Consider the following 9,426-nt stretch of genomic DNA (forward strand, 5'->3'; position numbering starts at 1 on the left):
CCAGCAGGTGCCATTCAGAGGCATACTGCTTCCAAGAATGGAGTTAGAGCATAGCCATCATGACAAGTAGCCATTGCCAGTCTTATCCTCCATGAACTTATGTAATCATCTTTGAAAGCTGGTCCCCATCACTACCACAACTTAAATCCCTTTTTGTTTCTTTAGGCAAGCCTACCCAGACATGTCATTTTATTCAGTGTATTTTGGGTCTTTAAAAAAAAAAAAACTGTTGATTTTAATGTATATATTGATAGATTTATGATGTTTATTTGTCTTTAAAATCTGCTGATTTTATTGGAATTTTCTTAGGAACTTAAGATGGGAACAATGAGAAAGTGAGAGAATTTGAAATGGACACATTTGCCCATCCCTGTCTTTCACTATTGAGGGAGACCCCTGGGTCAACAATGAGAAGGGTGTGTGTCTGTGTGTGACTGAGTTGTTAGGACCTCTTTTATGCACTACCATTGAAAGGATCCTTAGGGACAGATAGCTGGAATCAAGAGGAGTAAATGGGGCTATTTCTCCCTCAGCTGCTATTGGTTTCTCAGGTGATCAGATACATTAGGATCACTCTTCTGTGTTGTTTACTAGCTGACATTCCATCTGGCAATCCCAGCAGTTCAAATCGAGTTGCAAAAAGTGATGGGAACAGATGCTTGGCTTATTGGGCTACTCTGGCCTAACAATAGTCAGTGGTAAATGTTTTCTGTTTTCAAGCCAATTCATGGGCTGAACATTTTTCATCCCCGTAATCTGACAGCTATTAGAAAAGGCTGAAGCCGGGAGGGAATGCAATAATACTCTATTTCTGGTGGGTTTTAGATTAGAAAAGAAATTTCATTTGACAAAAGTATTTCTTTGCAGCTTCAGTCACAAGACGTAAGCTTAATGAGATATAAACCCCACCTTACAGCTTGCACGAAGCAAAACAGTTTGTGATTTGCGGCACAGCTGGAATGACAAAATGGAGAGAAGCCTACATGCCATGGGGCACACAACTGGCTCGTCAAACAGCCTCAGTGACTTTAGAAGTTGTGGTTCTTTCAAACTTATCCTCATCTGAACTTCTCCCTGGATGCTGGAGTTTTAAATGGCTATCAAAGCAATCCAAAACCTCAATCTACCATGCTGAATGGGGTGGAGATGCCCTTCTGCCCAGCTCCACAAGCATCTATAGGTCATCAAGTGGGAAGCCTCACTGGTGAGGAGAAGCCACCCACATGGTGGGCAGAAGTTACCACCAACAACATCCCTACCAGTGGTAGGCAGTGGGACTCCCTCTTGAACCTGAGAATTTTGTGGGCAGGGAAGGATAAGGGTAGGTCAACCCAGCCAATAACACATCGGGTCAGATGTGGGCCTCTTCACCACAACTGCCTGGAAGTAGTGGAGCTGTGGAAGTACTGATGCTCAAGCTGTTCCATCAAGCCCATCACTGCTGGCTAGGGATTTGCATTGACCCCCTTGGTCTTCTTTCTGAGGTGGAATAGATGCACAGTGGCTACTAACATGTTTCCAGGCCCAGTTTAAGGGCTTGTTTATGCTATAAAGCCTTTTATAGCCCAGGATCCCAGAATACCAGCATGAATATACCTGGAACCTAAGGTAATCCCCTGAGGGCCTTCCCTTAGTGCCCCTCTGAGGAGTCTCAGGGTGGCAACAGAGGAGAGAGACCTTCCAGCTGAGTTCTGTATCTCAGAATGCTCTTCCCAGTGAGGCCCACCTGGCGCCAACAAGCATTTGATCCACTAGACTATGATAAAGCAGTGTCAAGCTTTTGTGTTAGTCTCCTTGGTTGCTAATAAGCTTGTTTGTTGTTATCTGTGGAGGTTGGTAGAAGTAGTGCAGCAACAAAACTGCTAGCACATTTACAAAGCTAAGCAGGGTCTGGTCTGGTTTCAAGTTGGATGGGGGGCTGTGTGTTGAGATTCCTGAATTGCAAAAGGTTGGACTAGATGACCCACAGGGTCCCCCCCAACTCTACAGTTCTATGATTGTACAATTTATTAAATTTTAATGTTTTAAAGTACATTTTAAAACTTGATTGCAAGTTGCCTAGAGTCTGCCCTGTGTTAGGTGACTAACAAATAAACGACAAAGAAAAGGATACTACTTAACTTATTTATTCTGTTTTGTCCCCTCTCCAACAATTTTGTACAAAGGATTATGCATGCATGAAAACAACAAATTAAGTAAAAACTCTCCAAATTAAGGCATAGCTTTTGGAAAAGAGAAAGACCTGATGATACTTCCAGTTAAATGTAAAAGTCTGAAATGGTTTTATTGCATATTATTGTATATAGGGTAGGGACACAATGGTGAAGACATCATAACTGGAGTCTGTGATGACCTTTTGTGGTCATTCTTTCCGGGTTTCAATAATAATAATAATAATAATAATAATAATAATAATAATAATACCCTGCTCATCTGGCTGGGTTTCCCCAGCCACTTTGAGCAGCTTACAGCATATATAAAACATAGTAAAATATCAAACATTAAAAACTTCCCAATACAGGGCTGCCTTCAAATGTCTTCTAAAAGTTAGGTAGTTCTTTATCTCCCTGACTCTGAAGGGAGGGCATTCCACACAGAGGGCGCCACTACCGAGAAGGCCCTAAGCCCGGTACCTTACTCATCCACTTTCCCCCTCAACGTAACACCTCCTGGAAGTATGAACTAAACCTATATTGTACAGCAGCAGGGGGAAGTAGTTATTGGATCATTAAATGGGTCTTTAAATATGGAATCATTTAAAGAAAAGATGCTCATCAACTTGGTCTGGTACACAGTGTTAAGTGAACCAAACTGATTTGTATTGTGCAGATTAGTATGTATATCAGAATGAAAATTATCATTAGGTTTGGGCAATGCTTTTTTTCTGGGGGGACACACAGGGGTATGCATACCCCTAAACATTTTGTGAATCTAAGTTTGGCCTCATTGAGGGGCAGTATTTCAATATGAGTAGGAAAATGGAAGTACCCCTAAACATTTTTTTTAGAAAAAAGCACTGGGTTTGGGTACTTCTCTGCATTTTGGGATACAGTTTTTGATGGCGGGGGACGGACAGACACCTAATACATATAAAATGCATACCGTATTATTGTTTTCCTTATTATATCCCACCATAGGACTTCCTGACAAATATTTACAATAAATATTTTAGGTTAAATTTATTTGAAAGGATGCTTATTTTAGGCTAAGACTGGGAAGGAGTCTCACTGTTCCCTGTCCAATTTTAGTAGGATTTCAAGTTTTAAGGTGAGAGAAACACCACAGAGCAGATGAGTATTATTTTAGGCAACAGAGCTTCATATACATATTAAAAGCTTCATTTTACATGCATTATAGATTAAGGCCTGTGTGCATTTTTGTTGTTTTATTCTGACAAGCTTTATATTCTGTGTAAGCTATAATTAAGGAAAGAAGGATTACAGCTTAAGTCCTAAACAGACTACCCAGGGACTGCATGTCCTCAAGCCCAATGGGACTTACTTCTGAGTAAATTTGCATAGGTTCACAGTGCACATCTCCTTCCTGGGTTGTATTTAGACCTTGATTCTCAGAATTGCACAGCTGCTGCTGCTTCTGCATATGCTAACTTCTAGCTGCTGGTGAGACATGCAAAAGTGGCCATGGACAGGCCAACAGCTCATGCAGACTTTGCATGCATTGACTTTTAGCATGCTGCTCTGAGAGGGGCTTGCTGAGAGCCTTCAGCGGCAATGCTAAATGTCAATGTCCCCAAAGCTCAGTTGGACAACCACTGTGATCAGCCCTGGAAACTAGTGCAAGACACAGCTCTCGCAACATGGTGAGAATCGGCACTCTGAGTGCATTCAGGGCTGGAGGGGAAACCAAATTTTGGTTCAGTTCACATTTAAAGGTGAAACTTCCCCATTTAGATTTCCTAAAACTGTATGTGAACAGGAAAGCAGTCATCCTTCAAAAATTTGCACTTCTCTGAATTTTGCAATGCAGTTCTCCAAGCAAGTGATATGTGGATAAAATGCTTGTGTGAGCGAAAATAACATTCCAGAGTACATCGCATTAGAGGGGGGTGGACTGCAAAAAAATGTGCATATTAGGCAATGGTCTGTTTGTTAGGAGAAGTTTGCACCAAAGCACCAACATATGTTGATGACAGTTTTTGAAAGAAAAAAGAATACGCAAATTGATGTAGAAATGAAAGACTGGGAAAGTGAAAAACTGAGATAAAACAAAACTGGCAGATTCACCCATCGCTATATGCATACTACTGTGAATACTTCAAAAGGGAAAAGATGTCATTATAAGTAGGTCTTAGATTGGCCAATGCCTGTATTAGGGATTGTCAAGGAACCCCGGTTTGAAAAATCAAGGTTGGTGATAAATGTAGTTAAATGTAGCTATATTCTTAAATTCCTGGAAAGTCAGATGAGCCTTGTTCTTCAGGCATTTATTTAATCTTATACAGTGGTACCTCGGGTTACATACGCTAACCCAGACTCCGCTAACCCAGAAATAGTACCTCGGGTTAAGAACTTTGCTTCAGGATGAGAACAGAAATCGCGTGGTGGCGGCGGCGCAGCAGCAGGAAGCCCCATTAGCTAAAGTGGTGCTTCAGGTGAAGAACAGTTTCAGGTTAAGAACGGAACTCCAGAACAAATTAAGTACTTAACCCGAGGTACCACTGTATATTTAATTTGCTGTTTGAGTCATCTTGCCCCAGTCAATTCAAAGTGATTTACAACCAGACAATAAACCCCACATAGATGCATTAAAACCAAAAGGGAGAGAGGAACACATTAAAAACATCCCACCCAGTTCTAAAAGACCACACATAGTTAAAGGTCAAACACCTGATTATAGAATAAACTTTTTGCAGTCAGTCCATGACTGGCATTATATGTTCAAACTGTATTGCCAGGTCAGAAGGATCCCCTGTATGTTGTTGGGAATTGCAGATGGAGAGAGTGCTCTTGTGATCAAGTTCCACTTTCAGGATTCACAGAATGTTGGACCAGAGAGGTATTTGGTCTCATTTCGCAGGGCGCGTCTTACGTTCTTGCATCAGCTGATATGAGAAAATATGATCCCAGGAAGACAACCTGCTTAGGGAATTTGAGAATGGGGTGTGGTCTGGGGAGACAGATCTGTAGGCCAGAAGTTTCTCCTACCTGAAATAAGTAATTAATGGTCTACTTTTCAATGAAGCACCTCAAACAGGAGGTGAGGGCTCACATGATTGAATGTTCTTCCCTATCAAGAAAGGAAAGAATTAATCTTGCACATGGAAAACAAGCCTACCAGGGATGAGGCTATTTTAGAATATTACAGTGCTTCCCAGGGTTTTATTTGTTTGTTTTAAAGGTGCCAGTACTCACCAGTAAATGGGACGCGGGTGGCGCTGTGGGTTAAATCACAGAGCCTAGGACTTGCCAATCAGAAGGTCAGCGGTTCAAATCCCCACGACGGGGTGAAATCCCGTTGCTCGGTCCCTGCTCCTGCAACCTAGCAGTTTGAAAGCACGTCAAAGTGCAAGTAGATAAATAGGTACCACTCTGGCGGGAAGCTACAGTAAATGGTGCTTCCGTGTGCTGCTCTGCTTCGCCAGAAGCGGCTTAATCATGCTGGCCACATGACCCAGAAGCTGTACGCCAGCTCCCTCGGCCAATAAAGCGAGATGAGCGCCGCAACCCCAGAGTCGGCCATGACTGGACCTAATGGTCAGGGGTCCCTTTACTTTACTCACTAGTAAGCGCCTCACCCTTAACATTGGGGATGGGGGAGATGCTGGTACTGCATACTCTTGAGTTCCCCCAGAGGGGAGCATTGGCACTTTCTATGTTCTTTCTTATGGAAGAGGAGGGCATTCAGTCATGTGAGTGTCATCGAAACCTGTTAATTCAATGGTATTATAAACTGATCCTGCCACCTTGAAGGCAAGGATGTACACAAAAACATTTCCTTTTTAGAGCTCACCTCTCCCTCCTCACACAGGCACCAGAACTCTGGATTCATGGAAAAGAACCCTATTTCTGTAAGTGGTTTTTATTATGCATTACTGCCACAGGGAGCACAAAAGCCAAGCTCTTCAAAAGGGCTCAGCGGTGGAGCCAACACTGCTTACATTGCTTGCATGAAATAATGTGGCAATTATGACTAGCGCTTATGCTTCCTAACCATCCCTTTCTCAAGGGTAGTGAGTCAGAGAAGAGGGCATAGAAGTACTTGAAAGGGGAACACTTTTTGACAGCAGGCTCCACAGCGACTGGCTGAAACTGACTCACTCTAGCCACCGAAGCATGGCATCTTTTCTCCTTATGGCTCATCCTTTCCATTATTAGGACCTGAGAAGTGACTTCACTTTGGCGACAGGCATATGCTCACTGCTCAGGACTTTGGCTTTTTTTCCCCAACAGGAAGCCATAAACCAGATCCGTCTTGTTCCTCGATCAAGAAGTAAGGTTCAAACCATGATCACAAAAAGACAGTCTACTAACGCTGCTGGAGACTAAATCATTATGAAACAGGTCCTCTAATAAGGAGACACCAACATTGTGCTGCCTGTCTATCATGAAGAGCTGGCAGTGATCAAGCAGTCTTGACAATCCCGGGTGGAATTTGTATGGGCCATCCTTTCTGGTTTCAGCTTGTATGTTCTTTGTAACTGTTCCTTAAGGGGTGTTTTTTGGAAGTTCAAAAGGCCTCTGTTAAGGCCTACTGTCGTTCAGTACTTGACCTGATTTGAGAAAGCCAGTTTTAAGAAACAGAGCAAAGAAACCAGAGGACTACATGAGGTTTGGAAGATTATATGGCAGAGAAGTTTTACCAACAAAACAAAATGGAGAAGATTTAAGTCATTCATGTACTCATGCCGTTTGGGGATTAAATCACAATTTTGTTGTTTTGGCACAGATATATCCAACTGAAAATATAGCACAGTATCTATACCATATATATACATTATTCCAGGTAATTCATTCCAGTTTTCAGATTAATTTCATAATAACATATATCTTAAAATATAGCTAACTGTTTTTTTAAGCTAACAAGGTTCTTTGAACCACTTAATCTTATATGGTAAAGACGGAGGATTGTTACAATTCCACCAGTGCTTAAAATTCTCAGACTTTGTTTTTAAGTTCTTAGATGTGTGAGAGAGAGTAGTTGAGTGTTCCTTTCATTGAACCAATCTTGGCCCTATTATACTAATGGGTCTTGTGCATGCACATTAGGATGAGAATGAACTCCTTTATCTTCACCATTTTAATTAAACATTTGAATTGTTTTGATGTGTCCTATAATGCAGTAATTTTATTGATACCTAATATCTTAAAAGCTCAGTGAATGGTGAGGGAAGCAGTCCATTTTATGGGGCAGTAAAACGAAGTGATGGAAATATCTGTGCTCAGAAGGTACGAAAGAGCATTAGAGATCAAGATTTCCTTCTCATCTGGTGGGAGTCTTCCTCCCCACTTTTCATGCCAGGCAGGGACAGAACCAGGACAGAGGCAGCTTGCGATCTCTACTGGATCTAAAGCACTTTTCCTCATCAGAGAGACCCAAGGACTGGGCCCTCCAGCTTAGAGCTGACATAACGGACACCCCACCCCAATAAAGTGGGATCTGCACTGCAAAAAGGAGAGGTGCATCCCCCCCATCCACACTAGTAACCCTGAACTACAGGGCTTCAAAATTTGCCATAGATCTGCCACATTGCATTCCTGTATGTCTGCTCAGAAATAAGTCCCAGTGGATCCTATTGGATCCAGTGGAATCGTATCCTGAATTCATTATTCACTTGAGTCTGAACTTGTTGAAAATGTTAATTTGGTATCTAATAAAAATATATTCAATAATAATTAAAAATGCCATGTGCTTGTCAATCATCCTGCTGGTCCATTTGCATCCAGTAGCAAATTCATGAGAGAGCAACTGTATAGAACATTGATGATATGTTTTCTTGTAGACTTACTTAAAAAAAAAAAAAGCTGGGAAAAGAAAACTGGACATTTAGAGAAGCATATGGAAGAAGTCTGACACAGCTTCCCCTTCTCCCACCTTTCAGCCTGTCTTTTAACTCTTGTCCTGGCTATATTGAGGATTTTTATTTTTAACTTTTCATCTTTATTTTTACAATTGATTCCACACTTCATTGCAGTCACCATGCCAAATTTTGTGTTTCACCAACAGGGATTCTCAAGGAATGTCTGCTCACATGCCTCAGGAGTTGTTCTTTCAAACTCTGTTCATGGCACATAAATCACCTGTTGACTCTATAATGATGACAACTGAGAAGAGGAAGCCTGGGTGTTGAGGGAAGGGATGAAAGCTTGCTTTTGAATAAACTTTGTTTTTCACATGGGATGGATATGATAAGGAACTTGTTGAGGTTGTAGGGATATTTTTAAGGCATGTTCTCCGGATTTCCATTGTGTCCATCTATGTTTTCTTTCCACAGGATTCTTATCATTGATTTTTATTAGGGAGCAATTGTTTCTGGAAAGATAAGGTTCCATCAGTTGATCATATTTTATGTATGGCTTGCTGTAGTTAAAGCTCTTGACATCTCTGAGAGACACACTTTTAGCATCTTGTATCAGTTTTTAACTAAAAAGGCTGAGTTGTGGTTCGAGGACCCGATCCCCACTTGGAGGAATAAAGACACGTGGACACAGTGTATAAGGTTAATGGGCAAGAAAAGGCCACAACTTTATTGATTACAGCAAGTGAGAAGGTATTGGCTTAGGCACTGGACCCACGGAAGATTGACTCCACCCACTCGGAGAGGGGTGAGTCTGAAGAGGGGTTAATCACCAGTAGGGGGAGCCTGTTGATGCAAATACAACTATAAGCTCTCCCCTGATGTCACTGAGGGTCGTGCCATGGCCCCCCGCCACACAGGCATCGGACAGGATCAACGACCACCAGATTCCTTTAATGGAATACCCAAATTCGAAGGGGTAGGCGATGGCCACACCTTGCCCTTTCACACACCAACAACACATTCCAATGCCGAACCGCCAAATACCAAGAAAGTTGTGACGATTGCTATGAGGTAGGCGGAAAAAAAAAACCAAAAGGCCAATTTGCCAGTTGGAAAAAAATCCTACCAGGCCCCCTGGGCAACCAGGGCAACCAACCATAGGTCCAGAGGTCAAGAGAAGGTCAAGAGAAAAGCTAAGCCCTAAGCCCTGAGGGAGTGGTGGGTGGGTGACTCATGGCGAAGAGGTGAGGAAATGAGGCAGAATGGCTGGTGCGGCTGCATGTTGAGCAGCAAACCACACCCCCACAAAGCCGCCTGGTTGGGCGCTCAACTGGGGGCGTGGCGCGCCAGCCATGTGAGTGGAGCAGGGGGCATAACGCCCCCTGCGTGACGCGGGAATCACATCCCGCCCACAACACCTCCCCTCCAGAAGGAGGAGAGGCCTTCCA

The 9,426-nt window shown here is 42.6% G+C and overlaps 1 long non-coding RNA gene across 1 annotated transcript; it reads right to left on the reverse strand.

The window, feature by feature from the left end:
• Window positions 1-950: 950 nt before the first annotated feature.
• LOC307219014 lies at window positions 951-6,048 on the reverse strand. Its single transcript, XR_013840258.1, has 3 exons — window positions 5,971-6,048; window positions 5,166-5,247; window positions 951-1,074 (listed from the first exon to the last, which is right to left on the reverse strand). It is a non-coding gene; the product is annotated as an uncharacterized lncRNA (long non-coding RNA).
• Between the last annotated feature and the right edge of the window lie 3,378 nt (window positions 6,049-9,426).

The sequence above is a fragment of the Podarcis cretensis genome, assembly GCF_951804945.1.
Source record: "Podarcis cretensis genome assembly, chromosome: 6".
NCBI lineage: Eukaryota > Metazoa > Chordata > Lepidosauria > Squamata > Lacertidae > Podarcis > Podarcis cretensis.